The following is a 7,527-nucleotide window of genomic DNA, read 5'->3' as shown; positions in this document are numbered from 1 at the left end:
AGGCAGGCAGAGACAGAGAGAGAGGGAAGCAGGCTCCCTGCTGAGCAGAGAGCCCGATGTGGGACTCGATCGCAGGACCCTGAGATCATGACCTGAGCCGAAGGCAGCAGCTTAACCCACTGAGCCACCCAGGCACCCCTTTTAATTTTTATTTTTAAAGATTTTATTTATTTACTTATCTGAGAAAGAGAGCATGGGTGGGGGTGGGCAGAGGAAGTGGGTGGAACAGACTCCACACTGAGCAGGGAGCCCAACACAGGGGTCGATCTCAGGACCCTGGGATCATGACCCGAGCCAAAGGCAGATGCTCAACTGTCTGAGCCACCCAGGCACCCCTGCTGTCAAGTGCCATCCATGTTGAAGCATGTATCAGAATTGTCTTCCTATTTATTTATTTAATTTCAATTTGAGTATAGCTGACATACAATGTTACAAAAAACATGGAATACTTAACAAACATGTGCGTTTTCCTTGCATAGGGAACATGTTAACCTTCTCTGTATTATTCCAATTTTACTTTTTAAAAGATTTATTTATTTATAAATATTTAATTTATGTATTTGAGAAAGAGAGTATGTGCTTGTGCACAAGTCAAGGGGCAGCAGAGGGACAAGCAAACTTCCTATAGAACGTGGAGCTGGACTCAGGGCTCCATCATAGGACCCTGAGATCATGACCTGAGCCAAAGTTAGACACTTAACTGACTGAGCCACCCAGGCATCCCTAATGATTTATTTATATATTTGAGAAAGAGAGAAAGAGAATCTCAAGCAGACTCCCCTCTGAGCATAGAGCCCGATGGGGCTCAAACCCATGACCCTGAGATCACCACTGGAGCCAAAATCAAGAGTCTGATGCCCCATCAACAGAGCCACGTGGTTATCCCTTATTCGGATTTTAATATAGGTGTCATAAACGTCACCATTTTCCTGTTTATTTTTTTTAGACAGATCTTCTTTTTTTTTTAAGATTATTTATTTATTTATTTGATAGAGATTGCAACTAGTCAGAGAGGCAGGCAGGGAGAGAGAGGAGGAAGCAGGCTCCCTGCTGAGCAGAGAGCTCAATGTGGGGCTGGATCCCAGGACCCTGGGATCATGACCCCAGTTGAAGGCAGAGGCTTTAACCCACTGAGCCACCCAGGCGCCCCTTCTCTCTCTTTTTTTTTATTTAAAGATTTTATTTATTTATTTGGCAGACAGAGATCACAATTAGGCAGAGAGGCAGGCAGAGAGAGAGGAGGAAGCAGGCTTCCTGCGGAGCAGAGAGCCCGATGTGGGGCTCGATCCCAGGACCTAGGATCATGACCTGAGTCTAAGGCAGAGGCTTTAACCCACTGAGCCACCCAGGCGCCCCACCATTTTCCTGTTTAAAGCTGAATCACTTTTCATGTATGTATATACCGCATTTTATTTACGAATTCTTCTTTTTTTAAATTAACATATAATGTATTATTTGCTTCAGGGGTACAGGTCTGTGAATCATCAGTCTTACACATTTCACAGCTCTCACCATAGCACATACCCTGCCCAAATGTCGTAACTCAGCCACCCTACCCCTCCCACGACCACCCCCCCAGCAACCCTCAGTTTGTTTCCTGAGATTAAGAGTCTCTTATGGTTTATCTCCCTCCCCATTCCCATCTTGTTTCATTTTTTCCCTCCCTGCCCCCCATGACTTGATTCTCAAATTCCTCATATCAGAGAGATCATATGAGAATTGTCTTTCTCTGAATGACTATTTCGTTTAGCATATTACCCTCTAGCTCCACCCATGTCTTTGTAAATGGCAAGATTAAAAAAAATTTTTTTTTGAAGAATTTTTATTCATTTATTTGACAGAGAAAGACACAGTGAGAGAGGGAACACAGCAGGTGGAGTGGGAGAGGGAGAAGCAGTCTTCCTGCTGAGCAGAGAGCCCGATGTGGGGCTTGATCCTAGGACCCTGGGACCATGACCTGAGCCAAAGACAGAGGCTTAAAGACTGAACCACCCAGGTGCCCCAAGATTTCTTTTTTTTAATGGCTGCATAGTATTCCATTGTGTATATATATACCACTCATCTTTATCTATTCATCTGTTGATGGACATCTAGGTTCTTTCCATAGTTTGGCTATTGTGGACATTGCTGCTATAAACATTCGGATGCACATGCCCTTTTGGATCACTACATTTGTATCTTTAGGGTAAATACCCAGTAGTGTGATTGCTGGGTTGTAGGGTAGCTCTATTCCCAACTTTTTGAGGAACCTCCATATTGTTTTCCAGAGTGGCTGCACCAGCTTGCATTCTCACCAACAGTGTAGGAAGGTTCCCCTTTCTCTGCATCCTCGCCAACATCTGTCATTTCCTGACTTGTTAATATAGCCATTCTGATTGGTTTGAGGTGGCATCTCACTGTGGTTTTGATTTGTATTTCCCTGATGCCGAGTGAAATGGAACACTTTTTCATGTATCTATTGGCCATTTGGATGTCTTCTTTGCAGAAATGTCTGTCATGTCTTCTGCCCATTTCTTCATTGGATTATTTGTTCTTCAGGTGTTGAGTTTGTAACTTTTTTTTTTTTAAGATTTTATTTATTTATTTGACTGAGATCACAAGTAGGCAGAGAGGCAGGCAGAGAGAGAGATAGGAGGAAGCAGGCTCCCTGCAGAGCAGAGAGCCAAATGTGGGGCTCGATCCCAGGACCCTGGGATCATGACCTGAGCCAAAGGCAGAGGCTTAAACCCACTGAGCCACCCCAGGCGCCCCTTGGTAAGTTCTTTATACATTTTGGATTCTAGCCCTTTATCTGATGTCATTTGCAAATATCTTCTTCCATTCTGGTAGCTGAATTTTGGTTTTGTTGACTGATTCCTTTGCTGTGCAAAAGCTTTTGATCTTAATGAAATTCCAATAGTTCATTTTTGCCCTTGCTTCCCTTGCCTTTGGTGATGTTTCTAGGAAGAAGTTGCTTTGGCTGAGGTCAAAGAGCTTGCTGTCTGTGCTCTCCTCAAGGATTTTGGTGAATTCCTGTCTCATGCTGAGGTCTTTCCTCCATTTGGGGTCTATTTTTGTGTGTGGTGTGAGGAAATGGTCCAGTTTCATTCTTTTGCATGTGGCTGTCCAATTTTCCCAACACCATTTGTTGAAGAGGCTGTCTTTTTTCCATTGGACATTCTTTCCTGCTTTGTCAAAGATTAGTTGACCATAGAGTTGAGGGTCTATTTCTGGGCTCTCTATTCTGTCCCATTGATTATGCGTCTGTTTTTGTTTCAGTACCATACTGTCTTGATGATCACAACTTTGTAATAGAGCTTGAAGCCTGGAATTGTGATGCGCCAACTTTGGTTTTCTTTTTCAACATTCCTCTGGCTATTCTGGGTCTTTTCTGGCTCCATATAAATTTTAGGATTATTTGTTCCATTTCTTTGAAAAAAGCTGGTGGTATTTTGATAGGAATTGCACTAAATGCATAGATTGCTTTAGGTAACATAGACAATATTTGTCTTCGAATCCCTGAACATGGAACATTTTTCCATTTCTTTGTGTCTTTCTCAATTTCTTCCATGAGTACTCTATAGTTTTCTGAGTACAGATTCTTTGCCTCTTTGGTTAGGTTTATTCCTAGGTATCTTACAGTTTTGGGTGCAATTGTTCATGAGATCGACTCCTTAATTTCTCTTTCTTATGTCTTGCACTGGTGTATAGAGATGCAACTGATTTCTGTGAATTGATTTTATACCCTGACACTTTGCTGAATTCCTGGATGAGTTCTAGCAGTTTTGGAGTGGAGTCTTTTGGGTTTTCCACATAAAATATCATATCATCTGCAAAAAGTGAGAGTTTGACTTCTTCTTTGCCGATTCTGATGCTTTTTATTTCTTTTTGTTGTCTGATTGCTGAGACTAGGACTTCTAATACTAAGTTGAATGGCAGTGGTGATAGTGGACAGCCTTGCTGTGTTTCTGACCTTAGGGGGAAAGCTCTCAGTTTTTCCCCATTGAGGATGATATTTGCTGTGGGTTTTCATAGATGGTTTTTATGATCTTGAGGGAAGAACCCTTTATCACTACACTGTGAAGAGTTTTGATCAAGAAAGGATGCTGTATTTTGTCAAATGCTTTTTCAGCATCTATTAAGAGTATCATATGGTTCTTGTTCTTTTTTTATTTTTTATTTTTAAAAAGATTTTATTTATTTATTTGACAGACAGATCACAAGTAGGCAGAGAGGCAGGTGGGGGGGGAAGAAGTCTCCCCACTGAGCAGAGAGCCTGATGCAGAGCTTGATCCCAGGACCCCGAGATCATGACCCGAGCCGAAGGCAGAGGCTTTAACCCATTGAGCCACCCAGGCCCCCCTTGTTCTTTCTTTTATTAATGTATTGTGTCACATTGATTGATTTGCGAGTGTTGAATCAACTTGCAGCCCAGGAATAAATCCCACTTGTTTATGGTGAGTAATCCTTTTAATGTACTGTTGGATCCTATTGGCTGGTACTTTGGTGAGAATTTTTGCATGCATGTTCATCAGGGATATTATTGGTCTGTAATTCTCCTTTTTGATGGGGTCTTTGGTTTTGGGATCATGGTAATGCTGGCTTCATAAATGAGTTTAGAAGTTTTCCTTCCATTTCTATTTTTTGGGAACAGTTCCAGGAGAATATGTATTAACTTTTCTTTAAATGTATGGTAGAATTCCCCTGGGAAGCCCTCTGGCCCTGGCCCTGGGCTCTGCCCTGATTGTCCTGTGCGGTCTTTATATCAGATAAGTTAGATTTTTAAGCGAAAGACTATAGTAAGAGATGAGGAAGGACATTATATCATACTTAAAACGTCTATCCAACAAGAAGAGCTAACAATTCTGAATATCAATGCCCCTAACATGGGAGCAGCCAATTATATAAACCAATTAATAACAAAATCAAAGAAACTCATTGACAATAATACAACAATAGTAGGATATTTTAACATCCCCTCACTGAAATGGACAGATCATCTAAACAAAAGATCAACAAGGAAATAAATGCTTTAAACGACACACTGAACCAGATGGACATCATAGACATATTCAGAACATTCCATCCCAAAGCAACAGAGTATACATTCTTCTCTAGTGCACATGGAACATTCTCCAGAATAGATCACATCATGGGTCCCAAATCAGGTTTTATGTGGTACCACAAGGTTAGGATCATTCACTGCATATTTTCAGACCACAATGCTGGGAAACTAGAACTCAATCACAAGAGGAAATTTGGAAAAAACCCAAACATATGGAGGTTAAAGAACATCCTACTAAAGAATGAATGTCTCAACCAGTAACTTAAAGAAGAATTAAAAAATTCATGGAAACAGGGGCACCTGGGTGGCTCAGTGGGTTAAAGCCTCTGCCTTCGGCTCAGGTCATGATCCCAGGGTCCTGGGATCGAGCCCCACATCTGGCTCTCTGCTCCTCAGAGAGCCTGCTTCCTCCTCTCTCTGCCTGCCTACGTATGATCTCTCTCTCTGTCAAATAAATAAATAAATAAAATCTTAAAAAAAAAAATTCATGGAAACAAGTGAAAATGAAAACACAACTGTTCAAAATCTTTCGGACACAGCAAAGGCGGTCCTGTGAGGAAGTGTGTAGTGATACAAGCCTTTCTCAAGAAACAAGAAAGGTCTCAAATACACAACCTAACCCTACACCTAATGGAGCTGGAGAAAGAACAGCAAAGAAAGCCTAAATCGAGCAGGAGAAGAGAAATAATAAAGATCAGGACAAAAATCAATGAAACAGAAACCAAAAGAACAGTAGAACAGATCAGCGAAACTAGGAACTGGTTATTTGAAAGAATTAATATGATTGATAAGCTCATGGCCAGACTTATCAAAAAGAAAAGAGAAAGGTCCAAAATCAATAAAACCATGAATGAAAGAGGAGATATCACAACCCCCTTCTCTCTTTCTTCTTCTGGGGTCCCAATTATTCTAATATTGTTTCATCTTATGGTATCACTTATTTCTCAAATTCTCCCCTCATGATCCAGTAGTTGTTTATCTCTCTTTTTCTCAGCCTATTTATTCTCCATCATTTGGTCTTCTATATCACTAATTCTGTTTCCTGCCTCATTTATCCTAGCAGTAAGAGCCTCCATTTTTTATTGTACCTCATTAATAGCTTTTTTGATTTCAACTTTGTTATAGTACTTTTATTTCTGCAGAAAGAGATTTTATTTCTCCAGAAACGGATTCTCTAGTATTTTCTACACTTTTTTCAAGCCCAGCTAGCATCTTTATAATTGTCATTCTGAACTCTACTTCTGACATCTTACTAATGTCCATATTGATTAGGTCCCCAGAAGTTGCCAGTGCCTCTTGTTCTTTTTTCTGAGGTGAGTTTTTCTGCCTTGTCATTTTGTCTGGGTAAGAATAGATGAATGAGATAAAAAATGCTAAAAGGGTAACAACGACCCCAGAAAAATATACACTAATGAAATCAGAAGAGACCCAAAACCGGAAGGAAAAGAAAGAGGGAAAAAAAAAAGTATGATTAGGCTGGTGAATAGAACAGAGGCACACACTTGATTTTGGGTGTGTTTTGGTCTGTTAGAAGAAATTGCCTCCAAAATTTTAAAGAAAGAAAAACTTATATTTATTTAAAAATAAGGGTGAACATGATGAAGGGATGGAATATGGCTGTAAAGACGAAAAAAATTTTTTTGAAAGATTTTATTTATTTACTCAATAAGCAGAGATCACAAGTAGGCAGAGAGGCAGGCAAAGAGAGAAAGAGGAGGAAGCAAGCTCCCTGCTGAGCAGAGAGCCCGATTCGAGACCTGAACCCGGGACCCTGAGATCATGACCTGAGCCGAAGGCAGAGGCTTTAACCCACTGAGCCACCCAGGTGCCCAGGATGAAAATTTTAAAGAGATTTTAGAAAAGGAATTGATAAGATAAGAAGTTGGTTGAAAAAAGAAAAAAAAAAAAAAGGAGAAAATGTGATCAGCCTGGAGACCAGAACAAAGACATATCCTAGATTTACGGTATAGTTTGGCCTATTAGAAGAAACTGTATCCCAAAATTTTAAAGAAAGAAAAACTTAGGGGCGCCTGGGTGGCTCAGTGGTTTAAGTCTCTGCCTTCGTTCGGCTCAGGTCATGATCTCAGGGTCCTGGGATTGAGCCCGCATTGGGCTCTCTGCTCAGTGGGGAGCCTGTTTCTCCCTCTCTCTCTGCCTGCCTCTCTGACTACTTGTGACCTCTCTCTCTCTGTCAAATAAATAAATAAAATATTAAAAAAAAAGAAAGAAAAACTTATGTGTATAAAAAAATAAGGTTAAATACAATGAAGGGATAGAATATGAGTATAAAAATGAAAATTAAAAGATTTTTAAAAAGATATTAATAAGATAAAATGTTAAAATAGGAAAGAAGAAACATTCAAAAAATAGAAAAGAAAAAATAACAAAGATTTTAAAAATTTAACTTTGAAAGATTAAAGAATCATGGGGAAAAAGTCCTGAATTTTATATGCTGTATTCCTCTAGCACTGCTGTTTTGCAGT

General features: G+C 40.1%; 1 non-coding gene across 1 annotated transcript; it reads right to left on the bottom strand.

Moving 5' to 3' along the window:
* Positions 1-434: 434 nt before the first annotated feature.
* LOC123947788 lies at positions 435-537 on the bottom strand. Its single transcript, XR_006819826.1, has one exon. It is a non-coding gene; the product is annotated as a U6 spliceosomal RNA (small nuclear RNA).
* Between the last annotated feature and the right edge of the window lie 6,990 nt (positions 538-7,527).

This window comes from Meles meles, chromosome 7 (genome assembly GCF_922984935.1).
Source record: "Meles meles chromosome 7, mMelMel3.1 paternal haplotype, whole genome shotgun sequence".
Lineage (NCBI taxonomy): Eukaryota > Metazoa > Chordata > Mammalia > Carnivora > Mustelidae > Meles > Meles meles.
Note: the sequence above shows the minus strand (reverse complement) of the source record. Positions and strands in the feature narration are given on the sequence as shown.